We start from the raw sequence: 24122 nt of genomic DNA on the forward strand, positions 1-24122 counted from the left end.
GTAAAAGTTAAGGAGTATCAATATATAATATATATACATAAAAAATATTTTTATCTAGCTACACAGTATAATTTTCCGACGAAAGGAGGTCTGAGTGTTGTTGCTATCGTTAATGTAAATTTGGTTAATTTCGGAAGGGCGAGAAATAATAAAATAAGATTCTCCTTCGACTTTAAATTATATATCATGGTATAATTTTTCAGGAAATTAAACACTATATAGCATTAGAATATCCTCTATCTTTTCAGTAAACTAAAAGTTATGATTTACTGACAACAATGAAAACTCAATGTTCATGGAAATGGTATGAATCAAGGTAAAATTTAAAGATATAGAAACTATTACTATTAGGTTGATAATTGTCAAAACAAAAGAGCACATATGGTTATTTTATGCATATAACTCTTCGTTCCAAAATATTTGTTATATTTTTCTTTTCGATCATTTTTTTTTATAAAAAATCTTTATAGGATCCTCCGTAATGATCTGGAGGACAATACGTGTAGCCTCGGAATGATCCACGCCATTTTTAATCATGTATCAGCCACTCAGCATAAATTAAGCGATTTTCTTAGTTTTTCGTGTGTGTTAGCCCATGAATTTTTTAGTGATATGACTTTTGATTAATTTTCTTGCAAAATATTTACAGGACCATTCATAACGACTTGGGGAAATAGTATGTGTAGTCTCGGAATGAAACACACAATTTTCTTAGCATTTAGAGGCCACTCAACATGAATTAGACGATTTTTTTTAGTTTTTGGAGTGTGTTAGCTCGTGGTTTTTTTGGTGATATGACTTTAGGTCAATTTTTTTGCAAAACCCTTACAAGACCCTTTGTAACGACTTGGGGGAACAGTAGGTGTAGCCTGGGATGATCTACACAATTTTCTTAGCATTTAGGGGTCATGCAACAAGAATTAGACGATTTTATCTATTTTTCGTGTGTTAGCCAATGATTTTTTTGGTGATATGATTTTTGATTAATTTTTTTGTAAAATATTTACAGGACCCTTCGTAAAAACCTAGGAGAACAATACATAGCCTCAAGATGATCCACGTCATTTTCTTAGCATTTAGGGGGCACTTATTAAACGATTTTCTTAAGTTTTTTATGCGTGTTAAGACCATGATTTCTTTGATGATATGACTTTCGGTTAATTTTTTTACAAAATTTTTACAAGACTCTCCGTAACGACTTGGGGGAACAATACTTGTAGCCTCAGGATGATCCACACTATTTTTTAGCATTTAACGCCCACTCAATAGGAATTAGGCGATTTTCTTAGTTTTTCGTATTTGTTAACCCATGAATTTTTTGGTGATATGACTGTCGATCAATATTTTTTCCAAAACCTTTATAAGACTCTCTATAATGACTAGGGAGAATAATACATGTAGTCTTAGTATGATCCAAGCTATTTTCTTAGCATTTTGGGACCACTCAAAAGGAATTAGGCTATTTTCTCACTTTTTCATGTGTGTTAGCTCATGAATTTTTGGTGATATATTTTTCAGTCAATTTTCTAGCAAAATCTTTATAGGACCCTCCGTAACGACTTGGGAGAGAAATACATGTAGCCTCGGGATGATCCATACCATTTGCTTAGCATTTATGGGCCGCTCAACAAGAATTAGACTATTTTCTCAATTTTTCGTGTGTGTTTGCCCATGTTTTTTTTGGTGATATCGCTTTCGGTCAATTTACTTGCAAAACAATTTTAGCACCCTCCATATGACTTGGAGAAACAGTACGTGTAGCCTCAGAATGATCCACATCATTTTCTTAGCATTTAAGGGCCACTCAATCGAAATAGTTGATTTTCTCAATTTTTCGTGTGTGTTACCCCATGAATTTTTTGTTGATATATGAATTTCGGTCACTTATTTTGTAAAACCTTTAACAGACCCTCCATAACAACTTGGGGGAACAATACGTGTAGTCTCGAGATTATCCACACCATTTTATTAGCATTTAGGTGTCACTCAATTGAAATTAGGCGATTTTCTCAGTTTTTCGTGTGTGCTAACTCATGAATATTTTGATGATATTGCTTTCAGTTGATTTTTCTGTGAAACCTTTACAGGACCCTCCGTAACGATCTGAGGGAATAGTATGTATAGCCTCGGGATGATCCAAATCATTTTCTTAGCACTTGGGGTTCACTTAATAGGAATTAGATGATTTTCTCAGTTTTTTGCGTTTGTTAGCCCATGTTATTTTCGTTAATAAGACTTTCGGTCAATTTTTTTGTAAAACCTTTACAGAATCTTCCATAATAACCTTGAGCGACATTGCATCTGTATAATATAAATATTTTATTGTATCCATGACAATACTAATTTTTCCCTAAACGATAGCTTGCAAAACTGGTTTACACCAATGAGAGCTATTTCATTTCATGTTCGTTTATCTTAGTGACCTGGTGTAGAGTAGAATCAATGCTTGCTGCTTCAGTCATGACCTTGATATAGAACATGATTATTTTTTGGGACAATTTTAATTATATATAATAAATTAATTAGTTTATAATAAATATAACATATTTTATTTACATAAAAAAAGTTAAAATTATAGAAAATATACAATGACTATATAATATAACTTGCCAAAAGTCATAAAAAGTATATACTGACTATACAATATAGATTACTTATACATGAGGTATACAGTGAATATACATTATGATATACTCTATAGATGAAATATACACCGAATATAGGTGAATATACACCTAATAACTATTTTTTGATAGTTAAAATGACCGAATAACCATCTACTGTAATTATCCCTATCTTTTTTGCATGTTTGTAATAGCATAAAGGCATAATACATAAATATGAACCTTAACTTGACTTCAGCTGACAACTATAACCTCTAACTTTTTTTTTTTGACTAAAGACCTCTAACTTTACTAATGCACAAGTAGACACTTTAACTATCCAAAACTTGAACAGCTAGACACATTCGTCCTACATGACAATTTTGTGTCCTACTTGGCCTCCTACGTATATTGTGCCTCGTAGGACATGTGTGTCTATTGTTCAATTTTATACATGTTTAAATGACCACTTGTGCACACCAAAGTTGGAGAGCATAAATGTGAAACGAGATAAAGTTAAAGAGCATATTTATGTATTATGACTACAATCAAAAGTCCGGAAAATTACACGAGATGACAAACATTACTAGTTTATTACTCCATATGGGTATAGTTTGATTTTATTACCATTCGTGGGTATATTTTGATGAGATTTGCTATAATTCATTTGTATATTTTGCTATACAATTTGTGTACTGCGTTTATATAATTCGCTATATAATAACGCTTGTATAATTTGCTATTTTTGTATAGTGTTTGTATAATTCACTATATATTTCATAATTTTTGTATAGCATTTGTATATTTGGCTATACAATTCGTGTACAATATTTGTATAATTCGGTATATAATTCGCAGTGTTTGTATATTTTGGCATACAAATCATAAGTGGGTACAACGTTTGTATAATTTGCTACAACGTTTGTATAACTGATAACGATCCTTGTCGAAAAACTAGAATCTAAATGCGAAAAAATTAAAATAAAGAAAAGGATATGTGGAATTATCGAAATTTAATCGAATTTATGAGCAACAAAGGACTCTATACCTTCACCTCTCAATTGAATCCGATCAAATAACAATAACCCGAACTCAATCAAAAATGAGGAAACTAAATTAAATCCACAAAGAGGGTAACTCGATGATCGATTAAGCCAGAAGAAGTTAACACAAGCAATATCGAGAATCCATTCTAATCACTCAACTGCAATTTTACCAACTAAAACTACACTAATACTAGGCTTCACCTAGAAACTACAAGCTACAAAGCTTTCAAATATTCAATTCATCATAATCTAAGTCTTCTAAAATGACAAAAGACTACATATACTAAGGAAATAAAGACGACACTTTCTTTATAATTTTACCCTTAATGAGATAAGGACCTTGTTTGGTTGTCATTTTTTTATGAATTCTTGAATTTGAAGGTGACTACTTGCACACATAGCCTCTTTCTTCTTTCTCTTGACTTTGGTGGACCTTCCACACATTTTATGTCTTTATTTGGTGTCCATCAAGCTCCCCTAAAGCTTCCATGTGATCCATGCTATCCCTGACGTTATCAATAATTCGCTACAACATTTGTATAATGACAAATTTATATTTGCTATTATAAGTAATTAGAAAAATTATAATCATATGAAATAATTATGCTTAAAAGATCTGACATTTATGAAATTTTCCCAAAAAAGTCAGATGCTTCCTATTGGGTACAGTAGTATTGCTCTCATTTATCTATAGTGCTTTTTTCGTCACAGACGTCTCAACAAAAAATTGTATACAGTTTAAATTTGAATTTATTTTTCATTTATGCAAGTTTTAATTATCCTTATTTATAAAACACATGCAAAAAAAATCCTATTTATATACTAATTAAAATATACTTCTAATTCCTTTAATAACTTTGTATGAATAATCGAGAAATGAACTACGTCAGTATCCTCCTGATACTCCTTCCGATTCATTTTGCTCAAGTTTTTCTTTTCACATTCCTTAACAAAAATGTCTAGAGGTAATTTGACTAAATTATTCTTATTATTACTCATATCAATTAAATACCTCTTTCTTTTGCACACATATTAATATCTCTTTCATATTTAATTATGACTAAGAATAAAGGTGAAAACAAACAATTAAGTATATCTTGATTTTTTAAAATGACAATATTTTGTTTGTTCACTTTTTTACTTGTCATATTTCGACTTGACACGCTCATTTAGAAATCAATAATTAACACGACTATTTTATCACATCTCCTATTAATTAATGTTTAGTATTAAGCATTGGAAAATGATTTGAGGATAAAGTAATTAATGTTAAGAGTAAAACATGAAAAAAATTTGTATTTTTTTGATATGTTAAAAATGATACGTAAAAAGTGAAAATATTTTTATGGAAACTGGAATAACATATTCCCTAACCAAAACCGAAACGGATTAGGAAAAAGAAACAACAGCCGCCACTTAATTTCCTAATTTGATTTCCATTAGGAATAGTATGTTAGTCCTCTCTCTCTATATATTGTCATCATAGGGAGGAGCAGCACTCATTAACTAAGACACCTTCACCAATACTGGTAAATATAATTTGCTCTCCTCAAAAGAAATAATCAAAATATTTGTGCAAGAAAGTGATAAATCAAATTAAAGGAAGATGATTTCTTGTGGCAAAGCAGAAAATTTAATTCTTTGTGCAACAAGGGGTTGTGGTTTTTATGGAACTCCAAGCAATCACAACCTTTGTTCTCAATGCTACAAAGCTTTTCTTAAGGAAGAAGAAGCCAAGATTGTAGCGGCTTTATCTGACAACATATCTTCTCTTACTATTCAAGATGATGATTCTCAAGGTACAACAACTGAGAACGTTAGTTCGACGATGAAGATTAAGCAGAGATGCATGATTTGCAAGAAGAAAGTGGGATTAATAGGGTTTAGTTGTCGATGTGATCAAGGAATGTTTTGTAGGGTTCATAGGTATCCTGAAGAACATGCATGCACTTTTGATTTCAAGTCTATTGGCCGTGTGATTTTAGCTAAGGAAAATCCTCTATGCAAAGCTGATAAACTTGAGACTAGGATCTAAGGACGTTGTTATAATCGTTTGGATTTTGCTTTCAAAGTTTATGTACTCTTTTTAAAATCAAATTTCAATTTGCACCTCTTAATAAAAATTCTTTACCATCCCAAATTGGTATGTTGTTGCTATCGTTAATGTAAATTTGGCTATTTTCTTAAGGGTGAGAAATAATAAAATAAGATTCTCTTTCGACTTTAAATTATATGTTATGTTATAATTTTTCAGGAAAACACTATGTGGCATTAGAATATCCTCTATATATCTTTTCAGTAAACTAAAGTTATGATTTACTAACAACAATGGAAACTCAATGCTCATGTAAATGGCATGAATCAAAGTAAAATTTAAACATGTAGAAACTGTTGCTATTAATTGATAATTGTCAAACAAAAGAGCACATATGATTATTTTTGTGTATATAACTATTCGTCCCAAAATATTTGTCATATTTCTCTTTTAGGTAAATTTTTTTTACAAAACCTTTACAGAACTCTCTGTAATAATCTGGAAACAATAAGTGTAATCTTGGGATGATCCACACCATTTTCTTAGCATTTAGGGGTCACTCAACAGGAATTAGGTGATTTTCTCAGTTTTTCGTGTGTGTTAGTACATGAATTTTTTTGGTGATATGGATTTCGATTAATTTGTTTGCAAAACCTTTACAGGACCTTCCATAACAACCTGGAGGAACACTACGTGTAGCCTCGAGACGATTCACACCATTTCTTTAGCAATTAGGAGACACTCAATTGGAATTAGGCAACTTTCTCAATTTTTCGTGTGTGTTAGCTCATTAATTTTTTTGTGATATGGATTTCGGTTAATTATTTTGCAAAACCTTTATCGGATCCTCTGTAATGATCTGGGGAACAGTATATATACCTAGGGATAAATCACGCCATTTTTTAAATTTTTTTCGTATGTGTTAGCGCATGAATTTTTTGGTGATATGATTTTCGATTAATTTTTTGCAAAACCGATACAGGACCCTCCGTAATGACCAAGCGGAATAGTACGTGTAGAGTCGAGATGATCCACCCCATTTTCTTTGCATTTAGAGGTTACTCAATAGAAATTAGGCAATTTTCTTAGTTTTTTGTGTGTGTCATGAATATTTTGGTGATTTGACTATCGTTGAATTTTTTAAAAATACCTTTACAAGATCCTCTGTAATAACTTAGGCGAATAGTACGTGTAGCCTCGGGATGATCCACGTCATTTTATTTGCATTTATGGGCCACTAAATATGAATTAGGAAATTTTCTAAGTTTTTCGTTGTATTAGCCCATGATTTTTTTGGTGAGATGACTTTTAGTCAATTATTTTTGCAAAATTATTACAAGACCCTCCGTAAAGACCCGAGGGAACAGTTCGTGTGGGCTAGGGATGATCCATGCTATTTGATGTGTCACCAAAATACGACATTTACGACGCTCAAAACAAGAAGTTATTGTAAGTTCTTAAACGCATTTTGTTAGTTTGATATGTGTTTTTAGTTAGTTTTCAGGGAAATTGAAGCATGCTTGGATTGATGGTATTTGGCATGGTTCATGTGGAAAGTTACTTGATATTGAAGGATGTTGGTAGCTTGGTGTTGAGGTTAAGTCACAAGGAAAATAAAATATACAAGAAGTGATAAAGTGACTTGAGTTTGGCAAGGTTTTGCGACAACTTGAAAGGAGAACTCAAAGAACGAACTTCATTAAAACTTGAAGGACCTTGGAATGGGTGTTGGGAGATTAAATCAACATGTTTTGACCAAGTATGCCCACCAAGATAGCCACCACGGGCCGTGGAAGACAGTACTGGCCATGAAAAGCACCTCACATCTGTGAAGAAAGCTTCCAAGTAAGCTACCAAGAAATTGACTAAGGCTCACACCAAGGAAGCCTCACCACGAGCCATGGTCCTTACCACTGGCCGTGGTGGGCACCATGGTGGTGTGGCCAGCCATCAAAATTCAAAGGCAAGAAGTCGCAAGGACAAGACAATCACCAAGAGCCAAAGCAAGGAGCACCATGGACAAGGCAACCACCAAGGGCCTCACCACGAGCCGTGGTCCTCACCACTGGCCGTGGTGGGATGGCCAGCCATAAAAGGATAAGGAAATCACCAAGGAAGTCCACCACGATCCGTGGTACCGACCACTGGCTGTGGTGGCTCCCGTCCAGAGCAATCCAAGTCCAAAACCAAGTTGGTTTCCTAGTTCGTTTAGGATTAGTTTTAGGTTTCTCTAAATACCCTCTTGTGTTATATTTTTTGGGTGAATTTTCCTACATTGTTTACACGTTTTTCCTTATGTTTAGAGGCTACAATATATGACCTAAACTCCATTGTTGAAGGATTTTTCATCTACCACATGAAATTGAAGGAATTTCGGAGAAAGAACACATAACTCGGATTCTTTGAGTTCTAGTTTTGTGATTTGAATCTAAATCTTCTTACAAATTGTGAGTTTGATTCATTGTTATTTGTAAGCCTTGTCATACATGTTGCATTCATTATTTATTGATTTATCCATTGAAATTATGCAAGGATAAACCCACAACTAAGGTTGTGGGAGCCATGACGACTTAACTAGAATAGGCTAACGTAGGATCGATATTTGTGAATTATTTTTGTATGTATTGTGATTTCTTCATTCCAAAGTCTTTCTTAGTGAGTGCACGCATTAAGAACTTGCCCGTATTCGTTTCTTTCCCGGGAGGGAGGTAGTCATTAGGAAAAGACTCCACAACAGAAATTCGGAGAGTCTGGCTTCGAAAGAAGGGATAAACTTCATCTAAGTTACTTGAGACCGGGAGGAGATATTACTTTGGGATCCAGGGCGAGGTTAGTAAAATATACATTCTGAGACCGAGAGGAGATGAATGAGATACGTCTAATAAGGATCGGAAGGTGAATTAGATGTTATCTAACTTGCTAGATTTCGCATACAATATATTGAACGATATCATGAATACGATTAGCCTATTAACTTACAAGTCATAGGAAACACAATCCTAGTCTAATCTTCATATAGTTTACAACTTCAATCTTGTTTATTTGTCACAACATTATTATTTTGTTTCTGAAACACAACCAAACCCCCCATTTTACTTTATGCATCTTTATTTTTGGGAAGTAGCAACTATGACTGAATAGTGATAACTAATAGAATTTATTTCAACCTATTTCCTGCGGGTTCGACCCCGACTCTTAGTTGGGTAAAATATACCGTTAACGATCATCTCTATCTCTTTCGAGAGGTGTAATTGAGAGTTATCATTATTTTTTGAGCATTTAGGGCCACTCAAATTAGCCCGCAGATTTTATAGGTGTCGGGGGTCCGGATAGAATTTTCTTGGATTCTTCTTTAGTACCATCTGTAACGACCTGAAAAATGACTCCAGTTGCCCCAGCGGCGCTTCTACGCCATTTAGGCTCTTTTTAAGGGCGTCGCAAAAGTAATTAGACGATTTTGGCAGTTTTATGTGTGTGTTTGCCCATGGATTTTTTGGGTGCTGGGGTATGGGTAGAATTTTATTGAATTCTTATTTAGTAGCATCCGTAATGACCTAGAAATATTTTAGGGGCGACAGAATAGGAATTAGGTAAATTATCTAGTTTTTTGTGTGTTAGCGTACGAATTTTTTAGGTTCCAAGGTTCGAGCTTGAATTTCTTTAGTAGCGTCCATAACGAACCAAAAAATGACTCTAATAGCCCCGACGGCGCTTCTACAGCATTTACGACCATTTTAGGGGCGACATAATAAGAATTAAGTGATTTTGCCTGTTTTCGTGTGTGTTAGTCCACAAAATTTTTAGATTCCGAAGATTTGTGTCGAATTTTCTAGGATTCTTCTTTAGTAGCGTCTGTAACGACTTTGGGGAACGACTCAAGCATACTTGGTGGCGCTTCTATGGTGTGTAGAAGCATTTTAGATGCGACCCAACAGGAATTAGGCGATTTTGCCAATTTTTCGTGTGTGTTAGCCTATAGATTTTTTAGGTGTTGGGGTTTTGGGTCGAATTTTCTTGGATTCTTCTTTATTAGCATCCGTAATGATCTGGGGAACGACTCTACTAGCCCCAGCGATGCTTCTACGTCGATTAAGAGCATTTTAAGGGCAATGCAACAGAAATTAGATGATTTTGCCAATTCTTCATGTGTGCTAGCCCACGTATTTTTCAGATGACGGGTGTTCGGGTTGATTTTTCTTGGATTCTTATTTAGTAGCATCCATAACAACCTAGAGAACGATCTAGTCCCCCTATCGGTGCTTCTATGGAGTTTAGAAGCATTTTAGGGGTGACGCAACAGATTTGCCAATTTTGCCAGATTTTCGTGTGTGTTAGCCCACAGATTTTTTTGGTGCCGGGGTCTGGGTCAAATTTTCATGGATTCTTCTTTAGTAGTGTTCGGAACAATCTAGGGAACGACTCCAATAGCCCCAACGACGCTTCTATGGCATTTAGGATCATTTTAGGGGCGACGCAACATGAATTAAGTGTTTATGCAAGTTATTCATGTGTGGTAGCCCACAGATTTTTCAAGTATCGGGGGTCCAGTTTGATTTTTCTTAGATTCTTATTTAATAGTGTTCGTAACGATCTAGGGAATGACTCTAGTAATTCCAACGGTTCTTTTTTGGCATTTAGAAGCATTTTAGGGGCGATGCAATAGGAATTAGGCGATTTTGCCTATTTTTCGTGCGTGCTAGCCCACAAACTTTTTAAATATCGAGGATTTCTATTGATTTGTCCTTGATTCTTCTTTAGTAGCATCCTTAACGGCCTGAGGAACAACTCTAGCAGCCCCGATGACGCTTTTACGGCGTTTAAAAGCATTTTAGGGGTGATGCAGCAGGATTAGGTGATTTTGCTAGTTTCTCGTGTGTGTTAGCCTATAGATTTTTTAGGTGCCGGGGGTCCGGGTCAAATTTTGTTGGATTCTTTTTTAGTAGCGTCTGTAATGGTCTAAAGAACGACTCCAGTAATACCTGTGACGCTTCTACAATACTTAGGAGCATTTTAGAAGCAACATAACAGGAATTAAGATACTTAGGAGCATTTTCGGATGTGTTGTGCCACGGATTTTTTAGGTGCCAGGGATTCAGATAAAATTTTCTTGGATTGTTTTTGATTAGCATCCATAACTATCAAAGGAATGTCTTCACTAAACCATGGAGCTTTTACGACGTTTAGGAGCATTTTAGTGGCGACACAATAGACCCCTCTTTTTTCGTAGATTATTAGCCCCGAGACACCTATACCAAAAGCGATAAGAGGGTACGGTTAAACAGGTAAGCGAAGGCTCTCTCTCTCGCTCTATGGTATTTTGTAAAGCCTTTCCTCTTATCTATTCTTTTTTTTTTCTTTTTATTCAAAGTAAGCAGATCGAAAGCACCCGCAGCTTCAGCCTTGACAAGGCGGTGCTCTGACCGATTGAACTACAATCCCAGAAAGCTTGAGACATGAACTCTATGTTATGGCCAAAGCCATTGCTTCCAGCAATCTGCATGGAGCCAACAACTGGAGGGGACAATGATTCCTAACAACTTGAGCTCGTGGCTGTATATTTTTTCTCAAATTGATTCCTAACAGGAACAAGATTGGCAAATATCACTGTGCGTAACACATTAAATTGGAAGTGGAATAAAGATAATGCGCTTTACCGGGAAAAGTTTATTGGCAAGAGGGAACCATTTCCCAACCCTACCTACCCTATGTATTCGAGGGAGAGGCTGGAATCGAAAAAGACCAGGTTCCACACATATGAGACAGGCAGAAGGTATGGGACGAGCAGTTTCTTGAAGAGCGAATTCGATCCTATAGTTGTCTTTTTTGTTCGAAAAATGCGCAGAGCAGTTCTTCTTTCAAGCTCAAAATAGGCCGTCTATTGCTATATCTCCTTCCTGATCCCCCCTGGAATCACGAAGGGAGTGAGAAGATATTCCAATGGGCACCCTTTCGAGAAAAAAGAAAGTCAATTGGCACCTTCTTAAAGCGTCTGCCCGGCTTTCAGGTCACTTGCGAAGGGAACAAAGCATAGGGCTCAAAGAAGTCCTCTCATCCTGAGGTGAGGGTGGGATGCCTATAGAAATCAGAGACTTTAGCCACATCTTAACCCGAATGAGGCGATCAAGAAAGTCCTTCCCTGGAAAAAATATCCGAAGGTCTTCTCTTTCCTTTTCATTACAAACAAAGCGAGCTAGAAGTGGAACAAACGCTCTTAGCCTTTTGCTTGAGAGTAGGACTTGTGAAGTCAAAGACTTCAACCTGCTGCTTGACTGCTTGACTTGGCTATTGAAGAAGCTCTTTACCTATACCCTTACAAAACTTATTAGTCCTCCTACACAGTTGGGTTAGGGAGGGAATAGCCTTTCAGTCTACTAGCAGCAATTCCATAGCTACCTGAAAACACACTTTCTTTTGCCAGTTTTTTATGCATGTTTAGCCTACAGATTTTTTAGGTGCCTAGGGTTCGGTCAATTATTTTTGGATTCTTCATTAGTAGAGTCCGTAACGACCTGAGTAATGACTCTAGTAGCCCTGACGGTACTTCTACAGTGTTTAGGAGCATTTTAAGGGCGATGCAATAAGAATTAGGCAATTTTGTCAGTTTTTTATATTTGTTGGCCGACGGATTTTTCATATGCCAAGGGATCGGATTGAATTTTCTGGGATTCTTCTTTAATAGCATCCGTACCGACTTGGGAAATGACCTCAGTAGCCCCGACGATGCTTCTAAGGTATTTAGGAGCATTTTAGGGGCGACGCAACAGGAATTAGGTGATTTTACCCATTTTTTGTGTGTGTTAACCTACAGATTTTTTAGGTACCGAGATCCGGGTCTAATTTTCTTGGATTTCTTTCTTTAGTAATATCCATAATGACTTGGAGAATGATCTAGTAGCCCATACGACATTTTTACGACCCATTTAGGAGCACTTTAGTGGCGATGCAATAGGAATTATGCTATTTTCTCAGTTTTTGATGTGTGTTAGCCCACAAATTTTTTAGGTGCCGGAGGTCCGAGTTGAATTTTCTTGGATTGTTGTTTAGTAGCGTAAGAAACAACATGGGGAACTACTCTAGTGGATCCAACGGTGCTTCATTGACATTTAGGAGCATTTTAAGAGCGAATCAATACTAATTAGGCGATTTTACAAGTTTTTCGTGTGTAACGTTCACATATTTTTGAGGTGCCGGGGATCTGGTCAAAATTTTTTGGATTCTTTCTTAGTAGTATCTGTAGCGACCTAAGGAATGACTCCAGTAGTCCAACAGCGCTTCTACGACGTTCAGGAATATTTTAGGGGCAACGCAATAGAAATTAGACGATTTTGCCTAAGTGTTAGCCCACAAATTTTTTAGATGCCGGGGATCAACATTGAATTTTCTTGAATTCTTATTTAGTAGCATCCTTAATAGCCTGGGGAACAACTCCAGTATCCTGGACTGCGCTTCTATGACATTTCGGGAGACGCAACACGATTTAAGCGATTTTGCAAGTCTTTCGTGTGTATTAGCCCCAATATTTTTAGGTGTCGGGGATCCAGATCGAATCTTCTTGGATTCTTCTTTTGTATAATTCTTAACGGACTGGGAAACGAGTCCAGTAACCCCTGCGGCTCTTCTACGGCATTTAGGAGAATTTTAGGGGCGAATCAACAGGAATTACATAATTTTACCAATTTTTTGTTTGTGTGAGCCAATAGATTTTTTCTGTGCTGGGGGTCCAGGTCGAATATTCTTGCATTCTTCTTTAGTAGCATTTGTAACGACCTGGAAAATGACTCTGGTAGCCTCGGTGGTGCTTCTACGGTGTTTAAGAGAATTTTAGGGGCGATGCAAAGGTATTAGGCGATTTTGCCAGTTTTTCATGTATGTTAGCCCATTAATTTTTTAGGTGCCGGGAGTTTGGGTAGATTTTTCTTGGATTATTCTTTAGTAGCGTCCGTAACTACCTAAAGAACGACATCATTAGCCGCAAAGATACTTCTACGGCATTTAGGAGAATTTTTGAGACGATGCAACAAATTTGGTGATTTTACTAGTTTTTTGATTGTATTAGCTCACGAATTTTTTAGGTGTTGGAGGTTCAGGCTGAAATTTTATACATTCTTTTTTACTAGAATCTATAACAACCTGGAGAACGACTTCAATAGCCCTGACGGCTCTTCTAAAGAATTTAGGGACATTTTAGGGGTGACGCAACAGAAATTAGGCGATTTTGCCAATTTTTTGTATTTATTAGCCTATGGATTTTTTGGGTGTACGGGGTTCATATCGCATTTTCTTGTATTCTTCTTTAGACATGTACGAAATGACCCGGAGAAGGACTCTATAGCCCCGGCAGTGCTATACGACGTTTAGGTGCATTTTAGGGGCGATGCCACAAAAATTATGTGATTTTTCCAGTTTTTCATATTTGTTAACCCATAGAATTATTAGATGCCGGGGTACGGGTTAAATTTTCTTAAATTCTTCTTTCATAGCATCTGTAACTAGTTGGGAAATGACTCTAGTAGCCCCAGCGGCTCTTCTAGGCATTTACGAACATTTTAGGGGCGACGTAACTTAAATTAAGGGATTTGGCCTATTTTTCGTGTGAGTTAGCACACAGATTCTTTAGGTGACAGGGGTTCGGGTCAAATTTTCTTGGATTCTTCTTTATTAGCGTCCATAACTATTTGGGGAAGTCTCTACTAGCTCCACGACGTTTAGGACCAGTTCAGTGGCGACAAAAAAAAATTTACGTAATTCTGCCAGTTTTTCGTGTGTGTTAGACCACAACTTTTTTATATGCCGGGTGTATGGTTCAATTTTTTTTGGATTTTTCTTTGGTAGCATCCGTAACTACCGGGGAATGACTCCAGTTACATTGATGACGCTTTTATGGCATTTATGAGCAATTTTGGGGCGATGCAACAATAATTAGGCTATTTAGTCCTTTTTTCTTCTGTGTTGGATCACAGATTTTTTAGTTGTCTGGGGTCCTGGGTTCGGGTAAAATTTTCTTGAATTCTTTTTTAGTAGCGTCTTTAACGGCCTAGGAAACGACTCTGGCAGCCCTGGTGGCGCTTCTACGGCGTTTAGGAGCATTTTAGGGGTGAGTCAAAAGAAATAACATGATTTTACCAATTTTTTCCGTGTGTTAGCCCATGGATTTTTTAGGTGCCGGGTAAATGTTTTTTGGATTTTTCTTTAGTAGCATTTGTAGCGGCCTGGAATCGACTCCAGTAGCCCCGACGATACTTCTACAGTGTTTAAGAGCATTTTAGGGGAGACGCAATAGAAATTGGGAGATTTTGCCAATTTTTCGTGTGTTAGCGCACAAATTTTATAGGTGTCGAGGGTTCATATTGAATTTTCTTTAAATCGTCTTTAGTAGCATACACAATGATATGGGAACAACTCTAGTAACGCCGATGACGTTTCTATTGCGTTTAAGAGCATTTTTGGGTGACACGATAAAAAATAGGCAATTTTTTCAATTTTTAGTGTGTGTTACTCCATAAATTTTTTGGGTCGAATTTTCTTGGATTATTCTTTAGTAGCAGCCGTAATGACCTAGAGAACGACTCTAGTATCCCGGTGGCGCTTCTAAGACGTTTAAGAGCATTTTACTAGCGAGCAACAGGAATTAGACGATTTTTCAAGTTTTTTGTGTATGTTAGCCCACAGATTTTTTAGGTGTCAAGGTTTCGGGATGAATTTCCGTGGATTCTTATTTATTAGAGTTTGTTGGCGCTTCTATAACGACTTAGGAGCAATTTAGGGGTAACGCAACAGGAATTAGAAGATTTTGTCAGTTTTTCATGTGTGTTAGCACACAATTTTTTTTGGGTACTGGGGTCGTGATCAAATTTTTTTGGATTTTTCTAGGGTGCTGGGGGTCCTGATCAAATTCCAAACGACCCGTGGAATGACTCCAGTATCCCTGATTGCGCTTCTACGGCGTTTAGGAGCATTTTACATGCGACGCAACAAAAATTAAGTAATTTTGTCAATTTTTTCGTGTGGGTTAGCCTCGGATTTTTTTCGAGCCGGGGTCCGGGTCAAATTTTCTTTGATTCTTCTTTAGTAGCATATTTAACGACCTGGGGAACGACTTCAGTAGATCCGACAGCGCTTATACTATGTTTCAGAGCATTTTATGGGTGACGCAACAGTAATTAGGCGATTTTGCCATTTTTTTGTGTACATTAGCCAACAAATTTGTTGGATTCTTCTTTAGTAACATCCGTAATAATTTAGAGAAACGACTACAGTATCCCCAATGGCTTTTCTATAGTGTTTATGAGCATTTTATGGGCGACGCAATAAAAATTAGGTGATTTTACATGTTTTTCATGTGTGCTAGCCCATAGATTTTTTGGTAGTCGGGAGTTCAGGTCAAATTTTTTTGTATTCTTCTTTAGTAGCATCTGTAACAACTCGGGAATGATTCCAGTATCCCTAGGGCGCTTCTATGGCGCTTCTATGGCGCTTAGGAGCATTTCAGGGACGACGCTACAGGAATTAGACGATTTTGTTAGTTTTTCGTATATGTTAGCCCATAAATATTTTGGGTGCCGGGGTTTTGAGTCGAATTTTTTTAGAAATTTTCTTTAGTTGCATGCATCACGTCCTGGGGAATGACTCCGCAGCCCCGGCGGTGCTTCTTTAAAGTTTTAGAGCATTTTAAGGCAACGCAACAGGAATTAAGCGATTTTACCAGTTATTCGTGTATATTAGCCTACATAATTTTTTACTACGGGGGTTAGAGTCAAATCCTAGTGGTGATTCTACAGTGTTTATGAATATTTTACTGGTGATGCAACAGAAATTAGACGATTTTGCCAATTTTTTGTATGTGGTAGCCCACAAATTTTTTAAATGCTGGAGGTTCAGGTCGAATTTTCTTGGCTTCTTCTTTAATAGCATCCATAACAACCTTGGAAACGACTTCAATAGCACTAGTGGTGCTTCTACTACATTTAGGAGCATTTTTCGAGCGATGCAACAAGAATTATGTGATTTTGCCAGTTTTTTGTTTGTGTTAGCCCACAGATTTTTTAGGTGTCAGAGGTTCAGATCGAATTTTCTTTGATTCTTTTTTAATAGAGTCCTCAATGACATTTGGAAGGTCTCTAATAGCCCCAGTGGCGTTTCTTTGGCATTTATGATCATTTTAGGGGCAACGCAATCGAAATTAGTCAATTTTGCAAATATTCCGTGTGTGTTAGGCCATGAATTTTTTAGGTAATAGGGGTTTGGGTCAAATTTTCTTCGATTCTTCTTTAGCAATATCCGTAATGACTTGCGGAACGACTACAATAGCCCCGATGGTGCTTCTATTGTGTTTGTGAGTATTTTAGGGGCAACCAGCAGAAATTAGGCGATTTTTCCAATTTTTCGTATGTAGCCTATTAAATTTTTAGGTGCCGGGGGTCAGGGTCAAATTTTCTTGGATTATTCTTTCTTAGTGTCCGTAATGACCTCGGAAATGACTCAAGTAGCCCTAGCAGCACTTCTACGGAAATTAGGAGTATTTTACGGGGCAACGTAATAAGAATTAAGCGATTTACCAGTTTTTCATGTGTGTTAGCCCACAAATTTTTTGGGTGCTGGGGGTGCCGGGTCGATTTTTCTTCAATTATTCTATACTAGCATCTGAAATAACCTAAGAACAATTACGGTAGCCATGGAGGCGCTTTTATCATCTTTAAGAGTATTTCCAGGGCGAAACAATAGAAATTAGGTGATTTTGCCAGCTTTTTGTGTGTGTTAGCCCATGGATTTTTTTGATGCAGGAGCTCCGAATCGAATTTTTTTGGATTCTTCTTTATTTGAGTCTGTAGCAACCTGGGGAAGACTCTAGTAACCCCGATGGCGCTTATATGGTGCTTAGGAGCATTTTACGGGCGATGCAACCAAAATTAAGCAATTTTGCCAGTTATTCGTGTGTGTTAGTCCATGGATTTTTTGAGTGACGGGGGTCTAGGTCGAAATTTTTTGAATTCGTCGTTAGTAGCGTCCGTAACGAAATGGGGAACGGCTGCGATTCTACGCAATTTAGGAGCATTTTATGAGAAACGTAATCGAAATCAGGCAATTTTGCTAGTTTGTTATATATGTTATCCCAAGATTTCTTAGATTTTTGTATATGTTATCCCAGGATTTTGCTAGTTTTTTGTTAGCATCCGTAACGAAATGGGAAACGACTACAATAGCCCCGATGGCTCTTCTACGGTGTTTAGGGGTATTTTACCGGTGACGCAACAGGAATTAAGAGATTTTGCCAGTTTTTGTGTGTGTTAGCCTGCATTTTGTTTAGGTGCTAGAGGTCCCAGTCGAATTTTATTGGATTCATCTTTAGTAGCATCTGTAAGTTCTTGAAGAACGACTCCAGCAGCCCCATGGCACTTCTGTGGAGTTTAAGAGCTTTTTAGCCCACGAATTTGTTAGGAGCCGGTTGTCCGAGTTAAATTTTCTTGGATTATTCTTTAGTAACGTCCGTAATGACCTGGGGAAAGACTTTAGTAGCCCCGACGATGCTTCTACGATGTTTGGAAGCATTTTAAGGGCGAGTAGCAGAAATTAGATGATTTTGTCAGTTTTTCGTGCATGTTAACCACGAATGTTTTACGTATTGGGGGTACAACTCAAATTTTTGGGGATTATTCTTTATTAGTGTCTGTTACAACCTCGAGAACAACTTCAATGACATTGTGTCACGACCCAAAATGGGCCATGAGTGACACCCACCCTTAACCTCCTAGGTGGGAGAACCAAAGATGTGAACCCCAACTTATAAAGTATAACAACAACGCGGTAGCTCAAACTTATAAAGTAAGAATTAAAAATCCACAAGAGTTTACTACATAACGTTCCCCAAAATCTGAAAGTCATCACATTAAGGAAATCTAAATTCTAAAACTAAGTCTGGAAACATCAAGCACCAAAATGAACAAATAACAAAATGTGTCCGAAAACTAAAGACACTATGCCCTAACCGAGGGAATCCATCACGAGCTAGAAGGATAGCTCACCCTGAAATCCGATGATCTTGAGACTAACTAGAGCTGAGGTCGACCCGAAGTCTGTGGAACACTCGCTGCACTCCACAAAATAAAACAAGAAAAGATACAAGTAGGGGTCAGTACAGGACAATATGTACAGAGTAGGTATCATCGGCCGACTCAAAATAGAAATTAATATACATAAAATAATAGTGAAAAGTCAACAACAACACTTAACAGGTGGCAACCAATGAACAATTACATAACTAGTCAATAATATCAAGATCACATATAAGGACTCAAGCCTCCACATCGCACTCTATTGAAATATGAGTTTTTGGAGATTGGGTAGTATTAAGTAATTTTAATTTATTTTCCTTTAATATTATCGTGCCGGAACGTGACACCCGATCCAAATATACCGTGTCGGAACGTGACACCCAATCCAAATATATCGTATCGGAACGTGACACCCGATCCAAATATATCATATCGGAACGTGACACCCGATCCAAATATAATTAATTTATCATTCTTCATGATTACATTCCATTTCATTAACAATATTTCATCAAACCTTCTTTATTCAAGGCACCATTTTTGATAGGGCCAGTTCAAGATTATGGATTTCGTGGCCTCGAGATTTTAGACCAATCACAACAACATATCAACCATCCAAACCACAATAATTAAATGCGTAGTAAACTTCACACATATTACCCAATGAATATCAATCACTATTAAGAGTCTATCTATGATATAGAATAAAAACCATAACCTACCTTAACCGAAAAACTGAAGTCAAGCAAGCTAATTCACCAATGTTTTTCCCTTCTTCGAAGCCTCACGTTTCCAATCTATCAAATATACAATATTCGTAAGCAGACTAATCCGTAGATGCTAGTATTATACATATGTTTAATCTAAACCCAACAACTTACCCAACTCTATAATCAATTTCCTAAAACTCAAGCCTAGGGTTAAGCCCCCAATTCCTCCAATATCATAACTCTAATGATTTTCATATAATACAATACACCTAATATTTAATTACTTATCTCAATATATCAAAAGCGGAATTAAATTTCTAATGCTGTACAGAAATTCCATCACGGAATCAAAGCAACATATTTGTGAATTAACTTATATAGTAATAGATGATGAATTGTCATCTCATCAATGCTCAGTAGAAACCAAAACATTATTAAATTAATAATAATACCAATACGTGCAGTGCAGCAACCAAATTTCCCCCCATTTAATTTCTTTCATTCCTCTTTCATCAGTTATCATGATAATGATAATAGTAACATGACTACCTATATTCATAATCAAATATTTAGGCGTGGATTATTTACCTGAAGCAAATTGGAGGCTTCGTTTTACGGTCGACGCCGCACAGGTAATCTTCTGCCCTTGTTCTTAATTTTTCTAATATCTTATGTATTAAAGTGATACATCTCAATAACCTATATTAATAAATAAAGTGGTATATGGTGTTAATTAAATTAACACTTTAACCCACTAATTAAATAAGTTATATAAGTTTATCCCTCAACTAAATAACCGCAATTATCGACTAATCCAAAATACCCAATTAAGAATTTACGGGATGAGTCTTTTATGAAATAAAAAGCCCTAGCATTCAAAACGACCTAAAGGGTCGTTACACATTGATAGTACCTGTACAATGTTTAGGAGAATTTTAGGGGTGATGCAACAGGAATTAGGCGACTTTGCCAATTTTTCCTATGTGTTAGCCACAGATTTTTGAGGTCCCAAATTGAATATTCTTAGATTATTCTTTTTTAAGATCCGTAACGACCTGAGAACGACTTCAGTAGCCACGGTGGTGCTTCTACGGGGTTTACAAACATTTTATGGGTCATGCAATAGGAATTGGGTATTGAGGGTTTGAGTCGAATTTTCTTGTATTCTTCTTATATAGTGTCCGTAATGACCTTGGGGAACGACTTCAATAGTCTCGGTGGCGCATTTTAGGGGCGACCTAAGAGGAATTAAGAGATTTTGCCAGTTTTTCATGTGTGTGCTATTTTTTGGATTCTTGGGTCCAGGTCTAATTTTCTTGGATTATTCTTTAGTAGCGCCCATAACAATCAGGAGAATGACTCTAGAAGCCCCGGTGGCGCTTATACAACGTTTAGGATCTTTTTAGGGATGACACAATAGGAATTAGGCAATTTTTCTAGTTTTTCGTGTGTGTTAGCCTATAGATTTTTTGGGTGCTGGGGTCTAGGTTGAATTTTTGTGGATTATTCTTTTGTAGCGTCCGTAATGAACTGGGAAATGACTCCAATAGCCCCAATGGCAGTTTTATGGCATTTTGGAATATTTTAGGAGCGACGCAACAAGAATTAGAAAATTTTGCCTTTTTTGTGTGTGGTACTCGCAGATTTTTTACGTGCCAAGGGTCCAGGTAAATTTTCTTAGATTCTTCTTTATTAGCGTTCGTAACTAACTAGAGAATGACTCTAGTAGCCCCGACTGTGCTTCTACGGCGTTTAAGAGTATTTTAGGAGCGACACAACGGAAATTAGGCGATTTTGTCAGTTTTTTGTGTGTAATAGCCCATAGATAGTTTAGGTGCTAGAGGTACAGATTGAATTCTCCTGGATTCTTATTTAGTAGACTCTGTAATGACCTAGGGAATGAATTCAGTAGACCCAACGACACTTCTACGGCATTTTGGAGGATTTTATGGGCGAGCAAAAGGAATTAGGCGATTTTGCTATTTTTCGTTTGTGTTAACGCCCACGAATTTTTTGGTGCAGGGGGTTCGAGTTGAATTTTCTTGTATTCTACTTTAGTAGAATCCGTAACGACCTGTCAAATGACTCCAGTAGCCCGATGACGCTTTTATGGCGCTTAGGAGCAATTTAGGGGAGGCGCGACAAGAATTAGGTGATTTATCTAGTTTTTCATGTGTGTTAGCCTACAAATATTTTAAGTGCTGGGGGTTTAGGTCAAATTTTCCCGGATTCTTCTTTTGTAGCGTTCATAACGACCGGGAGAATGACTCTAGTAGCCCCGATGGCTCTTCTACGACATTTAGAAGCATTTTAAGAGCGATGCAATAATAATTAGGCAATTTTTCTAGTTTCTCGTATGGGGCGACGCAAAAGGAATTAGATGATTTTGCCAGTTTTTCGTGAGTGTTAGCCCATAGATTTTTTAGGTGCCAAAGGTCCGAGTCAAATTTTCATGGATTCTACTTTAGTAGCGTCTATAACGACCTGAGAAATGACTCTTATAGCCCCGGTGACGCTTCAACCGCATTTTAGGGGGGACGCATTAGGAATTAAAAGATTTTGCCAATTTTTCGTGTGTGTTAGCCTATGAATTTTTTGGGGTGTTGGGAGTCAGGGTATAATTTTCTTGGGTGCTGAGAGTCTATGGCGTTCTAGAGCATTTTAGGGGCGACGCAATAGTAATTGGGCAATTTATCCAGTTTTTTTATATGTGAACGCCCATGGATTTTTGGGTATCAGGAGTCCAGGTTAAATTTTCTTGGATTCTTCTATAGTAGCATTCGTAACGACAGGGAGAACGACTCTAATAGCCCCGGTGGCGCTTCTACAGCGTTTAGGAGCATTTTAGGGGCGACGCAACAGAAATTAGACGATTTTGTTAGTTTTTCGTGTGTGTTAGTCCACGGATTTTTTGGATGTCAAGGGCCTGGGGCAAAGTTTTTTGGATTCTTCTTTAGTAGCATCCATAACGACCTGGGAAATAACTCTAATAGCCTCAGTGACATTTCTGTGGCGTTTAGGAGCATTTTAGGGGTGACGCAGTAGGAATTAGGCGATTTTGCCAGTTTTTAGTGTGTAAAAAGCCTACGGATTTTTTGTGTGCCAAGGGTCCGAGTGAAATTTTCTTGGATTCTTCTTTACTAGAAGTCGTAACGACTTGGGGAACGACTCTTGTAACACCGGTAGCGCTTCAACGATGTTTAGGACCATTTTAGAGGCGACACAATAGGAATTAGGTAATTTTGCTAGTTTTTCATGTGTGTTAGCCCATAATTTTTTTTAGGTGTCGAGGGTACGGATCTAATTTTCTTGGATTCTTCTTTAATAGCGTCTGTAAGGGACCGGAGAACAACTCAAATAGCCCCGATGACACTTCTATCGCATTTAGGATCATTTTAGGAGTGACGCAACAGGATTTAGACGATTTTGCTAAATTTTCGTGTGTTAGCCTACAGATATTTTAGGTGTCGGGGGTTCGAATCAAATTTTCTTGAATTCTTCTTTATTAGAGTCCGTAGTGACCAAGGAATGATTCCAGTAGCCTCAGCAGTGCTATTATAGTGCAACGCACCTGGAATTACGCAATTTTGCCAGTTTTTTTATTGTGTTAACCCACGAATGTTTTAGGTGCTAGGAGTCTGGGTCAAATTTTTTTGGATTCCTCTTTAGTAGCATCCATAACAACTTGAGAACAACTACAGGAATTAAGCAATTTTTCCAGTTTTTCGTATGTGTTAGCCTACAGATTTTTTAGATGCCGGGGGTTCGGATTAAATTTTCTTGGATTCTTCTGTAGTAGCATCCGTAACGACCTACAGAATGACTCTTGTAGCCTCGGCGGCACTTCTATGGCATTTAAGAGAATTTTAGGGGCGACACAACAGAAATTAGGCAATTTTGCATGTTTTTTGTGTGTGTTATAGCCCATGGATTTTTTAGGTATTGGGGGTCCGTGTCGAATTTTTTTGGATTCTTAAGTCACATCTGTAACGACCTAGGGAAAAACTCCAGGAGCCCCAGCTACACTTCTATGGCATTTAGAAGCATTTTAGGGGCAACGCTGCAGAAATTAGGCAATTTTGGCTGTTATTCGTATGTTACCCCTAGATTTTTTAAGTGACAGGGGTTCGGATCAAATTTTCTTGGATTCTTTCGTAGAAATGTCCGTAACAACTTGGAGAACGACTCTACTAGCCCCGACACTGCTTCTACGACATTTAGAAGAATTTTAGGGGCAACGCAACAAGAGTTAGGTGATTTTGTTAGTTTTTCGTATTTTAGCCTACAGATTTTTTAGATGCCTGGGTCCGAATCGAATTTTCTTGGATTCTTCTTTAATAAGATCCGTAACGACTGGGTAACGACTCAGTAACCCTGTCTGCGCTTCTACGACATTTAAGAGCCATTTAGGGGTAACGCAAAAGGAATTATGTGATTTTGTCAGTTCTTTATGTGTGTTACCTGGATCGAATTTTCTTAGATTCTTCTTTGGTAGCATCCATAACGACCTGGGGAACAACACCAGTAGCCCTAGAGGCGCTTCTATGGCATTTAGGAGCATTTTAGGGGCAACGCAACATAAATTATGCGATTTTGCTAGTTTTTCGTTTGGGTTAGCCCACAGATTTTTTTGTTGTCGGGGGATCAGGTCGAATTTTCTTGGATTCTTCTTTAATAGC

The sequence above is a fragment of the Solanum dulcamara genome, chromosome 6 (genome assembly GCF_947179165.1).
Source record: "Solanum dulcamara chromosome 6, daSolDulc1.2, whole genome shotgun sequence".
Classification (NCBI taxonomy): Eukaryota; Viridiplantae; Streptophyta; class Magnoliopsida; order Solanales; family Solanaceae; genus Solanum; species Solanum dulcamara.